This window comes from Schistocerca piceifrons, chromosome 1 (assembly GCF_021461385.2).
Source record: "Schistocerca piceifrons isolate TAMUIC-IGC-003096 chromosome 1, iqSchPice1.1, whole genome shotgun sequence".
In the NCBI taxonomy this organism is placed as follows: Eukaryota; Metazoa; Arthropoda; class Insecta; order Orthoptera; family Acrididae; genus Schistocerca; species Schistocerca piceifrons.
In genome coordinates this window covers 741,626,562-741,645,389 of record NC_060138.1, presented here as the reverse complement: position 1 = coordinate 741,645,389, position 18,828 = coordinate 741,626,562, and positions in this window count along the sequence as shown.

The following is an 18,828-nucleotide window of genomic DNA, read 5'->3' as shown; positions in this document are numbered from 1 at the left end:
TGTTCCTTCTTTTTACTTCTTTGTGAGGTATTGTTTCATTCCATACGTCACCTTTTACAGTTATTTGGTCTTACAGTATGTTATTTCAAGGTTGTGCAGATAATGCATGTCCGACTGTCAAATAAAAATCGTGAATAGTATTTAAAGAAGTTTTAATAGATAGTATAATTGTACAGTGTATTGAGTGGAAATTCGTGATGGTACATTTTAGATATGTGACAATGGACGTATCTGTTCTTTCTGTCAAATGTTCGGTGAAAATTCGTTTCTAGACTCTTGCCTTTGTTCTCATTCTATTTTAATCTGTTTCTATGTAACTTGAACGATAAGTTGATAATGCTGTCTTTACTGTTTTATGCATACAGACCTGAAGATCACGCAATGAAGCGTTGAAACTGGTAGCGACAAAATAAAATAAAATCATAAGGACAGCTGGAGGTGTTTTCGTTTTTTGTCACCATACGCAAAAAGGTTACAATTCAGGCGATTCTTGCTTGTCGAAATCGGCACCCCATAGCAATAATAGCCCAAGGAAGCAGGGCAATATCACCCCCCGAGGGCAACACCGATGTTATGAGCTGCGTCTCGTGGGTGAATAACAGTGCAAGAAATGCGCCTCAGAGCCATATAAATAGGTATAAATCTTGAGGCAGACTCATTCGGAGTGGAGCACCGCCATCACGACTCCAGAACCATGCTAGACGACGAGATGATTGGGCACCGCCAGCTGCAGCCATGGCTTCGAGACTGGATCTCGCCACCTGCATTGAGTCTCCTCTTGGGACTGAGTGCCACAGCGCAGCTGACCTGCTGTCGCTGCCTGCCATCACCAGACGTGCCAGCGAGCTGCAGCTCGTGTCCCGTACACGACAGTCTCCATCAAGCTCCGCAGTGGATGCGAGCCGGGCCTGAGCCACAAAGTGTGGTCATTCCATACAGGAACGTCGACACAAGTGAAGCAGGAGGTCGCCGCTGACGTCAAGGTTATGGCTTACTGTCATTCGGCCAGTCGTTGCTTGGCCTGACGTCAGCATCCCAGCCCATGCGTATGTCACTTCACCAGGGCGTAAGCAGCCGCCTGCGAGGCGACACCGACCAAGAGTAGGGCGAGCCTATCTCGCATTACTAATGACGTGATGTGTTTTTAAAGTTGAATAAAACGTTCCTTTCGACCAACAGCGTTTCACTGGGCCCATCTGCCTGCCATTCCATCACTCACCCACTGATGTCATCTGCTCAGTCGTAACCCAAATGAGTAGGCCAAATCGTGGTACGAAAAAGATCCTTAAAAGACCAGAGAACCACCACTGGCTTGAAACCCATTTTCACTGACATGGCGTGACAGTTATCTCCGTTTCCTGTCGATTAGGATATTTTTACTATCACTGTTCTTACGCCATGTTACATAACTGCGAGAGGTTCACAGTTCGTTGGACAGATCGTGGTGATACACCAACATATCTGGCAGCTTGATTTACGATGTGGTCATGGGCACGTCCGAACACGATAACTCCCTCCTGACGTTCTGATTACATAAAACCGACGGGTGCATACTCACCATTCCACTTCCGCCGGCCGGAGTGGCCGAGCGGTGCTAGACGCTACAGTCTGGAACCGCACCACCACTACGGTCGCAGGTTCGAATCCTGCCTCGGGCATGGATGTGTGTGATGTCCTTAGGTTAGTTAAGTTTAAGTAGTTCTAAGTTCTAGGGGACTTATGACCTCAGCAGTTGAGTCCCATAGTGCTCAGAGCCATTTGAACCATTCCACTTCCAGTGATAGATGGCCAGATAGCCGCCTTTTAACGGTTCAACACATCCTTCAAACCGACCAGTGTGCTCTTTCGGGCGAGTGAACGATGTGCTGTAGGAGAGCTTATCTCATAAGTACTCACCAAACCGAATCGTAGACCTGACCGTAGAAGCAACTAGCTTGGAGATGTGACCTGGTGCAGCTATGTATCAATTCGAAGTAGGGCGCGTTCATAGCTCGTAGTATGAGCAAGAAAATGTGTTAACGGGCTGGTCACTGCTTGGTTTTAACGTCTGTAAATTTATAGGCAATGAGAAGGAGAAACGTCTAGCAGTGCTCACAGAGACTGCAACGTGTTAACAAAAACAATAGCTGAGAAATTCACTGGTGTGTAAATTACGAAAGGAGGGAGACGACGGCAGACGAAGTGGGATTCAAGTTTCTACCCCACAGAAAAAAGTATAGGCGTGCACACAGATAATGTTTCATTCAATGTGTGTACGAAAGCGGTAAGTTTTAAATTTCACCTTCAAGAAATCGTTAACACAGGAGAATCATACAAACATTCGGTCATTTCACCATCGGACAGAGTCCCGTAAGGGCGACATAGTAATAAGCCTCGATTCCGTAGAGAAACAACTGAAAGATCTGAAAGTAAATAAATCACCAGGTCCGGAATGGAATCCCAGCTCGATTTTCCAAAGGCTACTCTACAGCACTGGTCCCTTACGTAGCTTGCATTCGTCACGAATCTCTCACCCAGCACAATGTCCCAAGCGACTGGAGAAAAGCGCAAGTGACTTCAGTACGAGTATACAAGAACGGTAAAAGAACTGACCAGCAAAATTACACACCAATAACCTTACCTTCAGTTTGCTGCAGAGTCCTTGAAAATATCCTCAGCTCGAATATAATAAATTTTCCTGAGACTGAGAAGCCTATGTCCGTGAATCAGGATGGTTTTAGAAGGTATCGCTCGTACAAAACAAAACACATGATATACTGCGAACTATGGATGAATGGCAAGAGGCAGATTCACTATTTCTAGATTTCCCGAAAGCGTTTGACACGGTGCCCCATTGCATTCTGTTAATGAAGATACGAGTCTATGGAGTAAGTTCACAAATATATGATTGGCTCGAAGACTTTTGAAATATCAAAACCACGACGGCGAGTGCTCATCAGAGACAAGGGTATCAGCAGGAATGCCCAGGGAAGTGTGACAGGACTGCTGTTGTTCTGTATATATGTAAATGATTTGGGAGATAGGGTGGACAATGGTGATGCCGTGGGATACGGTAACGTGTCGAAGCTGAGTGACTGTAGCAAGATACAAGACGACTTAGACAAAATTTCCAGTTGCTGAGATGAATGCCAACTATCCCTAAATGCTGAAAAATGTAAGTTGATGCGGATGAGTAGGAACATCAGACTTGTAATATTCGGGTACAAAAAGTGTCCTGCACGGCAGAGTCTAGTCGTTTAAATATCTGGGCCTAACGTTGCAATGCGATATGAGATAGAACGAACATGAGAGAGCTGTGGTAGGAAAGGCGAATGGTTGACCTCGGTTTATTGGAGGAAATGACTAGTCGTGGTGCAGGGTACTCTCCGTCACGCACCGCACCGTGGCTTGCGGAGATCTATATAGGTGTAGAATGTGTTATTACACAACAATTTCTGTGGCATTATTAAAAATACGTGAAAATACCACTTCACTGGCACAACTCAGTTCAACAACTGCAGCGCCCCACAGCGACCAGTGTGCTCTTACATCGGTGAGGACTTGTCCAGTGAGATTATCATTGCCATCACATGAAGCATGTTCCGAATTTCCGAAATCCACATTTTGGTCATTATGCGGAGATAACGAAAAATGTACCCAACGATGGGAAACTTGCTCGTTTTCAGGAAACCTTAAGCATCATTTTGACATCATAATTTTAGAAACAATTTCTTTTCCTTGCACATAGCCAAAACCAAACTTAGTGATACAATTGGATCCCAACCAACGATGTTTCATTGTCTGGCTGACAGTTACACTCGACTCACAGATCCGGTAAAGGAAACGAAAAAAATTCCCAGATATTATATTGTAGTTTAAGGTAGCTTCGACTGTACAGTGACAAAATGAGGCATTAATTTGGTTTCTAAAAGGGAATGTTGACTCTATAAAGTCAATTTTTCACACTAAAAACATTAAGAAATCGACGCATATTTAACGTCAATCACTGCTTCTACTTCGTTAAAAAGCTATAACAGTTTTGTCCAAATAGAAGTTCTCTCTAGTCAGTACTGTTAGAATACACACGGTACAGTCACATTAATTGTTACCACCGCCTGCGTTCGACGACGACGTGCAGTAACCACACACAGACATCAAATGGCAGCAGCAGCACTGAAGGGTATATAAAGCGTGTCGGTAAGGGGGGGGGGGGGGGGGGGGGGGAAGACGCGGAAACCAGTGCAGTCATCGTAATGAGGAAACGGACGTCCAAAAGGGCATGATTATTCACATTCGGGCAAAAGGTGGAAACATTTCTGGAACGGCTAAGTTAGAAAACTGTTCGTATGCCTCCATGTTTAAAGTACACCGTGAATGGCAAAACAGTGCTGTCTAAAACCGGTGTAGAAGCAATTTGGTGCAAAAAAAAAAGATTCAAATGGCTCTCAGCACTATGGGACTTAACATCTAAGGTCATCAGTCCCTTTACCGAGCGAGGTGGCGCAGTGGCTAGCACACTGGACTCGCATTCGGGAGGACGACGGTTCAATCCCGCGTCTGGCCATCCTGATTTAGGTTTTCCGTGATTTTCCTGAATCGCTTCAGGCAAATGCCGGGATGGTTCCTTTGAAAGGGCACGGCCGACTTCCTTCCCCATCCCTCCCTTATCCGACGAGACCGATGACCTCGCTGTCTGGTCTCCACCTCCAAGCAACCAACCAACCATCAGTCCCTTAGACGTAGAACTACCTAAAACTAACTAACCTAAGGACATCACACACATCCATGCCCGAGGCAGGATTCGAACCTGCGACAGTAGCAGCCGCGTGGTTCCGGACTAAAGCGCCTAGAACCGCTCGGCCACAACGGCCGGCCAACTTGGTGCAACACGGGGCACAGATGACAGGGGTCAACGATGCTGCAGAGATGTGCACAGTAGAATAAACGTGGAACTTTTGAGCAACAGACAGCCAAGACGAACCAAGGAGCTACCAACAGTGTCTCCTCAACGACGGTTCAGCAAACGTTACTACGACGGGCGTCCGCAGCAGGCGCCTGGTTGATGCACACCTGCCGACTGGCATTCATCGGCGAAGAAGGGTGGCGACAGGTGGCCTTTCCAGATGAATCACGTTTTATGCTCCATGGGACAGATGACCGTCGTCGCGTACAGCACGAAACAGCTGGAAGTAACTATTCTGCAACTACTGTCTGAAGGGCGCAAGCCCGAGATGGCAGCCTTATGGACTGGGGAATATTTTAGTGGCTTTCCCTGGGTGATGTCACTGTGCAAAGCGTAACGGATCAACACAAATGTGTATCTATTCTTGGGAACTACGTCCGCTGCTCTTTGCAATTTTTAGCAACGTGTCACACAGCTCACAGCGAACGTGCGTGGTTCGAAGAACACCAGGATGAGTTCCCCATACTCCCCTGGCCACCAAATTCCCCTGATTTACAACCAATCGAGAATCTCTGTTCGCGCGATAGATCCTCCTCAATCGAGAAACCTAGAGCAGCGGGCCACGGCGCTGGAGTCGGCATGGATCCACGTCACTTTCTGTATCTTCGAGAACCTCACTTATTGTCTTCTTGCTCATCTCGTAGCGGTCCTCGCTGCAAAAGTGATTATTCAGGCTTTTTACAGATGGTCACATTACTGCGACTGGACAGGGTATTACCAAATTTTAACATCTAAATCAGTAAGCGCCGGCCGCTGTGACCGAGCGGTTCTACTCGCTTCAGTCCGGAACCGCGCTGTTGCTGCAGTCGCAGGTTCGAATCTTGCCTCGGGCATGGATGTGTGTGATGTCCTTAGGTTAGTTACGTTTAAGTAGTTCTAAGTCTAGGGGACTGATGACCTCAGATGTTAAGTGCCATAGTGCTTAGAGCCATCTGAAGAATTTTTTTAATCAGTAAAGGTAATTACTCTGACAATAGCCCGCCAGAGATTGAGGGAGTAGCGAAGGCCCCAGACGGAATCCTCCTGGTGGATTGACGATGAGGGACGGTGTGCCGGCCAGCCTGGATGAGGTTTTCAGGCAGTTGCCCTGATCTGAATACCAGGCTGGTACCCACGTTCCACCTCAGACACAGGTTATGCAAACTTTTAGAAAACGTTCGCACACTGTCACATGGGATGACATTAGATGCATACAGAGGGGGTACCCAAATCCCGTCGCCACGCGGTGTGGCCGTGCAGTTAGAGGCGCCATGTCACGGTTTCTGTGACCCTTCCTGCCGGAGGACCAAGTCCCCCTTCAGGCATGGGTGTGTGTGTTGTTCTTAGCATAAATTAGTTTCAGTAGTGTGTAAAACTAGGGTCGATGACCTCAGCAGTTTGGTCACTTAGGAATTCACACGCATTTTTAAAATCTCATCACTAGGGGAAAAGGGGTGGCGTCAGGAAAGATTTCCCGCCACTCTCCACCACTAACATTCCCAAATCCTAAAATCAAAATGCCAACCCTGTGAAAATCCGTGAGAAGAGCCACGTAAAAATGTACTCTGAGAACAGGTGCTACATTCATTTGTTTGCTATATTAAGACGTGAGGTTCATTGCAACTGATCGATTACTCTTCTTGACCTCATCATCTTTCTCGATGATCCTTTTTCACTGATTTATGAAGTACATTGCACTGTATGTTATGGGTATTCTATTAATTTGTTTCGTGTTAAATTGATTAGGAAAAGCGATGAAGCGCCAAAACCACTCCAAATAATTCTAGTGTTCTGAAAAAGCGCTGAGCAAGAACTACTTTATTTGAGTGATGGTGAGAGGAAATGCAAGGAAGAGAGAGAAATTTCAGTGTGTCATTTTCGTGTTTATTAGCGGCTCGTGACAGCAAGAAACGCAAAATTGGCCTTTTTTTAAAAGCAATAGCAATACTTGACAACGTAGCTGCAGGCCTTTACAACATTAGCACAGAATTCGTTTCACTTACGTGATCCATCCCGGAGGGCAAACGACGCTACGCAGCAGGACGGGACAAGCTAATTCCGTCGCTAGGCGTTCCTCCCGCGCCACCACAATACTTGCAGAGACACGGAGCCCTGCCCTCCCCTCCCCGCAATCCGCAGGTATTTCGGGAGAGTGGCCGCTACTGTGCTGGTGTAATTAGCTAGGGGGCGGGGGTGGGGAGTGGCTACGGGGGTGAGCGAAGCTGCGGCGCAGCGTGGTGCGGGGGCGGCGCCGGGCAGCTGAGGCGCGGCCATTCCGGCTGCGGCCGGAGATAGCGGCGGCCGCTATCAGCTCTAAGTAATGAGTTCCCGGAACGGCGGGGCGCTGCGCCGCGCCGCGCCGCGGCCATCCCCGGCGGACGTGACCGGCGGCGGCGTCCGTGTAAACACTGCGCCAGCGCGACCCGCATGCGCCTCACGTAGACCGCCGGCCAGCCGCGCACGCCTGCCGTCCCGAAAAATTTTAATTCTCCGCTGATTCCCTCCAGCACCGTCACGTATGTGCCTCCCGCCACTGGACGTCATCACTTCACGCTGAAGTATGTTAGCGTAAACCGTGTACAGAAAAGTGAATGACGCTTTAGAATGGAGGCTTTCGCTATGGACACTCTTATATTTACCACATTGGTGGTGCAGTGTGGTTCAATTTAAAAACAGGAAGGTGCTGAGAGGTGTGAATATCAACGAACAGGCAGGTGCTGAGAGGTGTGAATATCAACGAACTATCACTTTAGTATTGTATTGTATTGTATGTTAACCGGGGACCTAGAAACGACGGAGAGGCTCCGTCCCTGCCGCAGCCACAGTGGTCCACAACCCCACGTCGACCACCGCAGTCCATTTCACCCCTCCGCCGCCCCACGCCGAACCTAGGGTTATTGTGCCGTTCCACCCCCCCTCCCTCCCCCCGCGGGGAACGTCTCACACCAGACGAGTGTAACCCCTATGTTTGCGTAATAACGTAATGGTGGTGTATGCGCACGTGGAGAACTTGTATGCGCAGCAATCGCCGACATAGTGTAGCTGAGACAGAACAAGGAGAACCAGCCCGCATTCACCGAGGCAGATGGAAAACCGCCTAAAAACCATCTATAGACTGGCCGGCTCACCAGACCTCGACACTAGTCCGCCCGGCGCATTCGTGCCAGGGACCAGGCGCTCCTTCCCACTCCGGAAAGCCGTGCGTTAGACCGCTCGGCTAACCGGGCAGGCTATCACTTTAGTAAGTCCAGGTTGCAAAATACTATCGCAGTTTATTTCCAGGAGAATGGTAAAATTCTTAGAAGCCGACCTCAGGGAAGATGAGTTTGGACTCCGAAGAAATGTAGCAACACGCGAGGGAGTACTGACACTCTGCCTTCTCTTACGTTATGGAAATGCAAAGTTGCATTTATAGCATCTGTACACTTAGAGATATATTTTGGTAATGTTGACTGCGATACCCTCTTTGAAATTCTGAAGGTAGCGGGGCAAAATACAGGGACCAAAACCCTGTTTACAGCTTGTACAGTTATGAGAGTCGAGGGGCATGTAAGGGAAGCAGTGAGTGAGAAGGGAATCAGAGAGAGTTGTAGGCGAACCCCGATGTTATCCATTCTGTACACTGAGCGAGCAGTAAAAGAAACCAAAGAAAAAATTTGTACTAGAAAGTAATGCTTCGATGTTTCCTGTTAACATTGTAATTCTGTCAGAGGCAGACAGGGCTTGGAATGGACAGTGTCTTTAAATGAGGATATGTGATGAACATCAACCAAGCAAAAATTAATGTAATGATCGTACTCGAATTAAATCAGGGGATGCGGAGCAAATCAGCTTAATAAATGAGATACTAAATGTAGTAGATGAGTTTTGATATTTGGGCTGCAAAATAACTGAGGGCAGCCGAAGTAGGGAGGACATCAAACGTAAATTGACAATGGCAAGAAAAGCGTTTCTGAAGAAGAGAAATCTCTTAACATCGAAGTATTTTCTGAAAGTACTTGTACGGAGTGTAGGCTTGTGTGGAAGTGAAATGTGGACTTTAAACAGCTGAGACAAGAAATCTTGTCAAACTTGCTGCTACAGAAGAATAGTGAAGATTAGATGGGTCGCCCCGTAACTAATGAGGTGGTACTCAATAGAATTGTGGAGAAAAGAAATTTTTGGCACAGCTTGACTAAAGAAAACGACCGATTGATAGGACGACTTCTGATAAATCAAGGGATCATCACGTTAGCATCTGACGGAAGTGAGGGGGGAAGGGAGGCAAAACTGTAGTGGAAGAATACAGTAAGTAAGTTCAAACAGATGTAGGTTGCAGCAGTTATTGGTAGACGTAGAGGCTTGCTTAGGATCGAGTAGCGTGGAGTCTTCAGACTGAATAACGCAACAACAACGTGGTGCAAGAACAAGATATACTTATAGATGTATTTCATTTTGGAATATGTCTCTAATTACATGAAGAGGACCCATTAAAGGGTTATAAATCGACAGCAAATGAAGTAAACGAGAAACACAGTGTAAGATGATGGATCGCAGGCGAGCTTTGGCCTACGTGAACCAGGGTGGCAAGACAAAACCTACAAGACGCCGTATGTTACCTAACTATTTTGTTTTTCGCTAAAACAACAGTTGCGGCACCGGCGAGAGATTCCTGCCAGCCGTCAACCTTCGAGAGGATATTTTCAAATGGATAAACGTAACTGTGGGAACAGCCACAGACGGATAAAAGCGAGTGCTTAATATAAAAGGCAAAAGCACAGTAAGCGATCTAATTTAATAAAATAGACAAATTCAGATACTTAAGGAAGCGAGCCGTACGTCTCGTGTACAAAATTAATGTAAATAATAGCTTTACTAGAAGGAAAGAGACCTGACTTGTGCTGGGGGATTTGGCGGTCACCTATTGGCTGATTTTGAAACTGAACAGTTGGATGCAAAGGGAATGGCAGTAGACCTCAAAATCCGTGAACCAGGAGCTCATTCTGAGAGGAATATTGCGACACGTCAAACCTGCTCCATAAGCTATGAATGCTAAAACAGACTAGGCTACAAATACATTTATTCATTATGATTTAAGTTATATATTGGATAGTTTGTCTGTCTAATAATTCTTTTTTTGTAATTAAATCTGGTGTGCTCTTAAAGTAATAAATATATTTTTTATCAACTGCTAATACTATTTTACGTGACTGGCGTAATAACCAGTCCATTTTCGAGGAGTGTTTAATAAGTAATGCTACACTTCTTTTTCCCGGTCGATTTTGGTTGAAAAAGGGAGGAATTTTTTGTCTGACATTGTGAGATATTCCCGCTTCAGTCCCTATAGTTCCATGAAGTTCCAATAGGTGGCAGCGCTGTACGTACCCTTCACAATGGCGTCTGCAAAGCAGGTGCGTTTCGGGCAGAGAGCTGTCATTGAGTTTCTTTTGGCGAAAACCAGCGCATATTATATATTTAAGAACGACTACCGAGACCTGGTATTGAACAGAAGTACCCTGAATCATTGGGCGAGGCATCTGTCGTGACCGCAGTTAGGTCGCGCAAAACTGTCCGATCTCCCGCGAGCTGTCGGCGGCACACAGCTGTGACTCCTGCAACGTTCGAACGTGTGGACACTCTCATTCGACGTGATCGACGGATGACATTCAAAAATCTTATTGTTCAACTGGGCGTATCTCTTGGTAGTACTGACACACTCCACCACCGTTTGCGGTACTCAAAGATATGTGCCAACTGGGTTCCTCGCCGCCTAACATAAGACCATAAAGAGCAACGGAGGTCTACTTGAGCAGTATTGCTTCGCTTTAACGAGCCTAACCGTGACAATTTTTTTATCCAACTTCGTCACAGGCGGGATCCTCACTTGGAAGTTTATGATGCTCCCACACGAGTCTGAAGTACCAATTTCAAACTGGGAACACAACGGCAATCCATGGAGTGGCGCCACACCACCTCTCCTCCGAAGAAAAAGTTCAAAACCGGACTCTCAGCCAGCGACGGCCTTCTAGGATTCTGAAGGGTTTATCTTGTTTGATTTCCTCTGTCATGATGGAACAATAAACTCTTAAGTGTGTTGTGCTTCTTTCGGGAAACCGAAGAAACCACCTCTGCATATCCGTTTCCACAAAAATGCAAACGAATTTCTCCATGACAAAGCGAGGCGCCACGCAAGTCTGCACACCCGAGAGGAGCTCACCAAACTTCATCAGACTCTTCTTCTTCGTCCACCTTTAGTCCGGATCTCGCACCTTCTGAGTTCCATCTGTTTGGCCCAATGAAGGACGCACTCCGTGGAAAGCAGTACGAGGATGATGGTGGGGTTATTGGTTATTGATGCAGCAAGATGCTGGATCCGACGTCGACCCGTACAGTAGTACCATGCGGGCATACAGGCCCTCCCAGCGATGTGACGTAAGGCCGTCACACTGAACGATTATTATGTTGAAAAATAGTGTTTTGTAGCCAAAAGAGTGGGGAGTATGTGATGTATTGAAATTCTGAATAAAAGTGACCTGCTCTCAGAAAAAATGTGTTGAATTACATATTGAACGTCCTTTGTATGTACAGCTTCGCTGCTAGGACTTGAACATTAAGGCCATTCAGACTCGTTTTCGTAATTTTATAAGTGATAGAGCCTAGTGGCGGTCATTTTCCGCAATAAGTAATTTGTTTGTTCTATTACAGCATTTGAAAAAAAGCCAAATGAACGCGCATAGTCAACGATGGTGGATCTGGGTGTGAAGGAAACAAGGGAGTTAATAAACAAGGAGACAGTAACCCCACAACACCTGAGTGGAAAGGAAGTGTTGAAATAATTTTCTAGACTCATAAATAAACAATGGTGCCCGTAAAGCAATTCTGGTCTTACATTACTTCATCATTCAATAGAAGAACTAGTATACCTGTGACTCTTTGTAAGTCTATCTTTATGGAAGATGGATGCGCGACCTTGGCTGAACGGTATAAAATGTCAGATCAAAACACCATCGGCCATCTAAATTTGCAGTTTTGTTTTATTTGTGCAGCCAGTATCAGCTTTACATTACGCTATCTTCAGGCCCCGTGATCGACGTGTAGGAGGAATCACAGCTCTTGTACAATCGAAATAAGTGCCAGCACACAGTCACTGGTATCCGTAGACTTCTTTTTAACAAAGCGATCCCTTCGCTCATTAACTAGGTTCAAATGGCTCTATGGCACTTAACTTCTGAGGTCATCAGTCCCCTATAACTTAGAACTACTTAAACCTAACTAACCTAATGACATCACACACGTCTATGCCCGAGGCAGGATTCGAATCTGCGACCGTTGCGGTGACACGATTCCAGACTGTAGCGCCTAGAATCGCTTGGCCACTCCGGCCGGCCCATTGCTTAGGATACGCTAGATGTTGTCATGCAGTTGTAAAAGCAAAAGGAAGAAACCCTATAGCATACGTTTAGAAATTTAGTGATACACACTGCTTAGTCTAACTTAAACTTACGTTAAGGACAAGACACACCCATGCCCGAGGGAGGTCTCGAAACTCCGACGGGGGCTGCCACGCGAACCGTGACAGGACGCCACAGACCGCGTGGCTACCCCGTTATGCTCTGTTAGCAGATGCTGTTCCCATACGAAGTATTAAATAGAGCAACGACTTTCTCATACGCCCTTCCAAGGCAGTTATGAATTTTTTTGACTAACAGGAAATGAATGGAGGGAAAGGGGAAAAATTATTACGTTGGAGTTTGGCTCTACGCAGTATTGTACGTAAACCTTCGCTTCTTGTTGCAGTCTTTTAAACATTGCGTGTGATACTGTTACGGGACCGTGCGGTTTAGTACCGTAAACTGTGTTGGTCTAGTCTTAATCTACGTGGAAGAGATGACAGATTGGATGAGGAAATAAATAGTCAGATATTATAGTAAGCACATTAAGTCACAGTAAATCTGAACAGCCAAAGCTCTAGAAGTACATTTGTCGTACGTACGTTTTACATGCGGCGAATATCATCACAACACAGAAAAGTCATACAAGTTACGTGTAGCACAGATCTACATTATAGTATCAGAAATATAGCAGCAGAAATTATAAATCTAAAAGAGAAGTGCAGCTGTAAGCACAACTGCAAAACACTAAGCTCAAACAAAAGCTTCATGAAGCTGAAGTAAGGAGTAGACACAAAAAAAGGAAAAGAAAGTATCATTCGTAAGGCGTTCCACTTTTCCATTCAGCTGTGGATGGAAGCCACCCGCAAAAGATAACTGAACCAAAGTGCTAAGCTCAGTTGAAGGAAGTATATGAAGCCAGCCGAACAGCGATATATTTCCAGACGGTTTAGCGAGGAGGAAACTTATCGAGCATCAACATACGCGCACTGTAATGGTCTAGTCTCCTTTTGGTGTCACTGCTCTGAAATCATTTAATGTTATTGCATATTCTTATTACCACTATTTATTTTTTGTCACTGAAATTAATTCACTTGACTACATTGTCGACTTGATGCTGCGACTGTTTCATGGTTGCGACCTGCCTCTCTTCTCCCTCCCCCCCCCCCCCCTCTCTCTCTCTCTCTTTCTCTCTACAGACAATTTAGACTCCGAAAATCGTGTTTTCACTGGAGTGCTGAATGACGTAAGGTGCTGTGTTCAGACAAGTCCTGCTTCAACATGACCTGCAGACGTTGCCATATTTTTTGTTGGACTGTACTGTGATAACCTTAATCTGGCAGTTATGTTAAATGGAATAGCGTTTAAAAACCAAGTTTGCTGGATCAGTGTACAATCCCATACAATGCAAAATTACTGCTCCTTGTAATCGTAACAGAGGAGGTTTGGACGCAGACGTACTCTCCCTCTTCAGGCAAATCTATGTGCCATATTGCAGGAGGAGAACGAAAAATCGCAAGAAACGAGGGAAGAACAGGACCTCTTTGAAGAAAGACCAGTACCACTACTTCTTGTCTTGTGGCCACCGAATGGCCAAAAATCACAGTAAGTGCAGTCCAGTTTAAATATGTGCCACGCACGAAGCTTGAATATGGCGGCTAAATGTGGACTGTTGGGCGAGTGTAGGCATGTCATGCAATCAGTCTCTTACAGACTAGTTGGTGGTGAACATGTCAGCACAGCTCGAGTTAACCGATTTTGACACATGGGCATAGGGGTCATAGTGCATCGGAGATTACAGAAGACTTCCGGTTTTCGAACACAAATGTTTGACGAACGGACGTAATGTCACCACTGCAAAGTCATACGGGCCGACCTATGGTCTACAGCGAGTCTAATCCACATCGATTAAATTCTGGAGTATCAGGAACATAATTCTTGTAGTACCGTAGAGACATAAATGCACCAAGACAGCCGACAACCGACTAGAATCACATATACAGGGTGGTCCATTGATAGTGGCCGGGACAAATATCTCACGAAATAAGCATCAAACGAAAAAAACTACAAAGAACGAAACTCGTCTAGCTTGAAGGGGAAAACCAGGGTTTTTTTTTAATAGGAACCCCCATTTTTATTACATACTCGTGTAGTTCGTAAAGAAATATGACTGTTTTAGTTGGACCACTTTTTTCGCTGATAGATGGCGCTGTAATAGTCACAAACGTATAAGTACGTTGTATCACGTAACATTCCGCCAGTGCGGACGTTATTTGCTTCCTGATATATTACCCGTGTAAAATGGACGGTTTACCAATTGCGGAAAAGGTCGATATCGTGTTGATGTATGACTGTTATGATCAAAATGCCCAACCGCCGTGTGCTACGTATGCTGCACGGTATCCTGGACGACATCATCCAAGTGTCCGGACCGTTCGCCGGATAGTTACGTTATTTATGGAAACAGGAAGTGTTCAGCCACATGTGAAACGTCAACCACGACGTGCAACAAATGATGATGCCCAAGTAGCTGCTGTCGCGGCTAATCCGCACATCAGTAGCAGACAAATTGCGCGAGAATCGGGAATGAATCACAAAAACGTCTGTGTTGAGAATGCTACATCAACATCGATTGCACCCGTACCATATTTCTATGCACCAGGAATTGCATGGCGACGACTTTGAACGTCGTGTACAGTTCTGCCACTGGTCACAACAGGAATTACGAGACGTTGACAGATTTTTTGCACGCGTTCTATTTAGCGACGAAGCGTCATTCACCTCAGCGGTAGCGTAAACCGGCATAATATGGGCTATTAGGCAGCTGAAAATCCACGATGGCTGCGACAAGTGGAATGTCATCGACCTTGGCGGGTTAATGCATGGTGAGGCATTATGGGAGGAAGGATAATTGGCCCCCGTTTTATCGATGGAAATCGAAATGGTGCAGTGTATGCTGATTTCCTACGTAATGTTCTACCGATGTTACTACAAGATGTTTCACCGGATGACAGAATGGCGATGTACTTCCTACATGATAGATGTCCGGCACATAGCTCGCGTGCGGTTGAAGCGGTATTGAATAGCATATTTCATGACAGGTGAATTGGTCGTCGAAGCACCACACCATGGCCCGCACGTTCAACGGATCTGACGTCCCCGGATTTCTTTCTGTGAGGAAAATTGAAGGATATCTTCTATCGTGATCCACCGACAATGCCTGACAACATGCGTCAGCGCATTGTCAATGCATGTGCGAACATTACGGAAGGCGAACTACTAGCTATTGAGAGGAATGTCGTCACACGTATTTCCAAATGCATTGAGGTTCACGCACATCATTTTGAGCATTTATTGCATTAATGTGGTATTTACAGGTAATCACGCTGTATCAACAAGCGTTCTCAGAAATGATAAGTTCACGAAGGTACATGTATCACATTGGAACAACCGAAATAAAATGTTCAAGCGTACCTACGTTCTGTATTTTAATTTAAAAAACCTACCTGTTACTAACTGTTGGTCTAAAACTGTGAGCCATATGTTCGTGACTTTACAGCGCCAACTATCACAAAGCGAAAAAAGTGGTACAACTAAAACATTCATATTTATTTACGTACTACACAAATATATAATAAAAGATGGGGGTTCCTATTTAAAAAAAAAAGGCAGTTGATATCCGTTTGACCTATGGCAGCGCCATCTAGCGGGCCAACCATAGCGCTATCTGGTTTCCCCCTTCAAGCTAGACAAGTTTCATTCTTTGTAGTTTTTTCGTGTGACGCTTATTTCGTGAGACATTTGGCCCGGTCACGATCAATGGACCACCCTGTGTTTCGCATGACTTTTGACCAGACACTGTACACAGTTGTCTTGCAACTTGTTCGTCACGCTCCTCCCGTGACCAGTGTCAATGTTTCTTCGACTCGCCCATAAAGATTTAAGATGGGCATCACGATTTTCTTTCAGCATACACAGACAGTGAAAACCAAGGTGATTCTATGTCTTCAGGGTTCGCCTTCCGAAGTAGTACACTGTAGGCCTATTCAGTGCAGAACTTCATGTGATACTGAATGCACGTTCTGTCTTAGAATCTGATCATCTGTTCCGATTTTCTTAGATAAAATGAGCACAGTAGCTTCGAAACTACAAAATATACAGGACTGTAACAGCTAGTAGAATATGTTTCATTCTGCTGGATATCAAACAGCGTGGAAGCTGAAGTAGCAGTTAAGAAGGTGTACAGGGAACATAACGTGACTCAATATTATCTTCCGCTAACTGCCTCCGAATAGTGTGGCTTTGTAGTCTATTGCATGTAGTGTCCAAATTAATGTAACTTATCGCGTTTAATACTGGTATTTTGATGAGAGGAGAGAAGCAGTCCTAAGTGGAGACCAGCCCTCCATCATAGCTGATAAGTTAACAAGGACGGGAAAAGTTTCAAAAGGTTTGTGCCGCGTCTGGATCCTGTAGAGTAGCTGGCTCAGTCCATTTCAGTGCGGTGATCAGATGGCTTCATTTGACCGCTGCACTATTTTAGATCTTTTAATTGATCGCTTTCATTGAAAGTTTTAGAGCTGAAGAGCAAATTCTTTTTAAACTGTCTGTGGTTCCATATGTGTCTCAGCTCACGCTTTTTTAGGAAATAGTTATATTTTAATTATAATTGTAATTGCTTTCTTCTATATTACACGTTTTAATGATACAAATGCTCTGATCATTCAGCTGGTAAGCTGGAGAGGTGAGTGCGCTGACATAGCGCTCAAGGAAGCATATTCGAGATACAGGGTGTTTCAAAAATGACCGGTATATTTGAAACGGCAATAAAAACTAAACGAGCAGCGATAGAAATACACCGTTTGTTGCAATATGCTTGGGACAACAGTACATTTTCAGGCGGACAAACTTTCGAAATTACAGTAGTTACAATTTTCAACAACAGATGGCGCTGCGGTCTGGGAAACTCTATGGTACGATATTTTCCACATATCCACCATGCGTAGCAATAATATGGCGTAGTCTCTGAATGAAATTACCCGAAACCTTTGACAACGTGTCTGGCGGAATGGCTTAACATGCAGATGAGATGTACTGCTTCAGCTGTTCAATTGTTTCTGGCTTCTGGCGGTACATCTGGTCTTTCAAGTGTCCCCACAGAAAGAAGTCACAGGGGTTCATGTCTGGCGAATAGGGAGGCCAATCCACGCCACCTCTTTTATGTTTCGGATAGCCCAAATCAATCACACGATCATAGAAATATTCATTCAGGAAATTAAAGACGTCGGCCGTGCGATGTGGCCGGGCACCATCTTGCATAAACCACGAGGTGTTCGCAGTGTCGTCTAAGGCAGTTTGTACCGCCACAAATTCACGAAGAATGTCCAGATAGCGTGATGCAGTAATCGTTTCGGATCTGAAAAATGGGCCAATGATTCCTTTGGAAGAAATGGCGGCCCAGACCAGTACTTTTTGAGGATGCAGGGACGATGGGACTGTAACATGGGGCTTTTCGGTTCCCCATATGCGCCAGTTCTGTTTATTGACGAAGCCGTCCAGGTAAAAATAAGCTTCGTCAATAAAACCAAATGCTGCCCACATGCATATCGCCGTCATCAATCCTGTGCACTATATCGTTAGCGAATGTCTCTCGTGCAGCAATGGTAGCGGCGCTGAGGGGTTGCCGCGTTTGAATTTTGTATGGATAGAGGTGTAAACTCTGGCGCATGAGACGATACGTGGACGTTGGCGTCATTTGGACCGCAGCTGCAACACAGCGAACGGAAACCCGAGGCCGCTGTTGGATCACCCGCTGCACTAGCTGCGCGTTGCCCTCTGTGGTTGCCATACGCAGTCGCCCTACCTTTCCAGCACGTTCATCCGTCACGTTCCCAGTCCGTTGAAATTTTTCAAACAGATCCTTTATTGTATCGCTTTTCTGTCCTTTGGTTACATTAAACCTCCGTTGAAAACTTCGTCTTGTTGCAACAACACTGTGTTCTAGGCGGTGGAATTCCAACACCAGAAAAATCCTCTGTTCTAAGGAATAAACCATGTTGTCCACAGCACACTTGCACGTTGTGAACAGCACACGCTTACGGCAGAAAGACGACGTACAGAATGGCGCACCCACAGACTGCGTTGTCGTCTATATCTTTCACATCACTTGCAGCGCCATCTGTGGTTGAAAATTGTAACTACTGTAATTTCGAAAGTTTGTCCGCCTGCAAATGTACTGTTGTCCCAAGCATATTGCAACAAACGGTGTATTTCTATCGCTGCTCGTTTAGTTTTTATTGCCGTTTCAAATATACCGGTCATTTTTGAAACACCCTGTAAATATCTGGCTTTTGTGCACGTAAATGAAAATACGTAACGTTCATCAGAAACATTGCGGGAATAGAGCCACAGCCGGCCGCGGTGGCCGTGCGGTTCTAGGCGCTGCAGTCCGGAACCGCGGAACTGCTACGGTCGCAGGTTCGAATCCTGCCTCGGGCATGGATGTGTGTGATGTCCTTAGGTTAGTTAGGTTTAAGT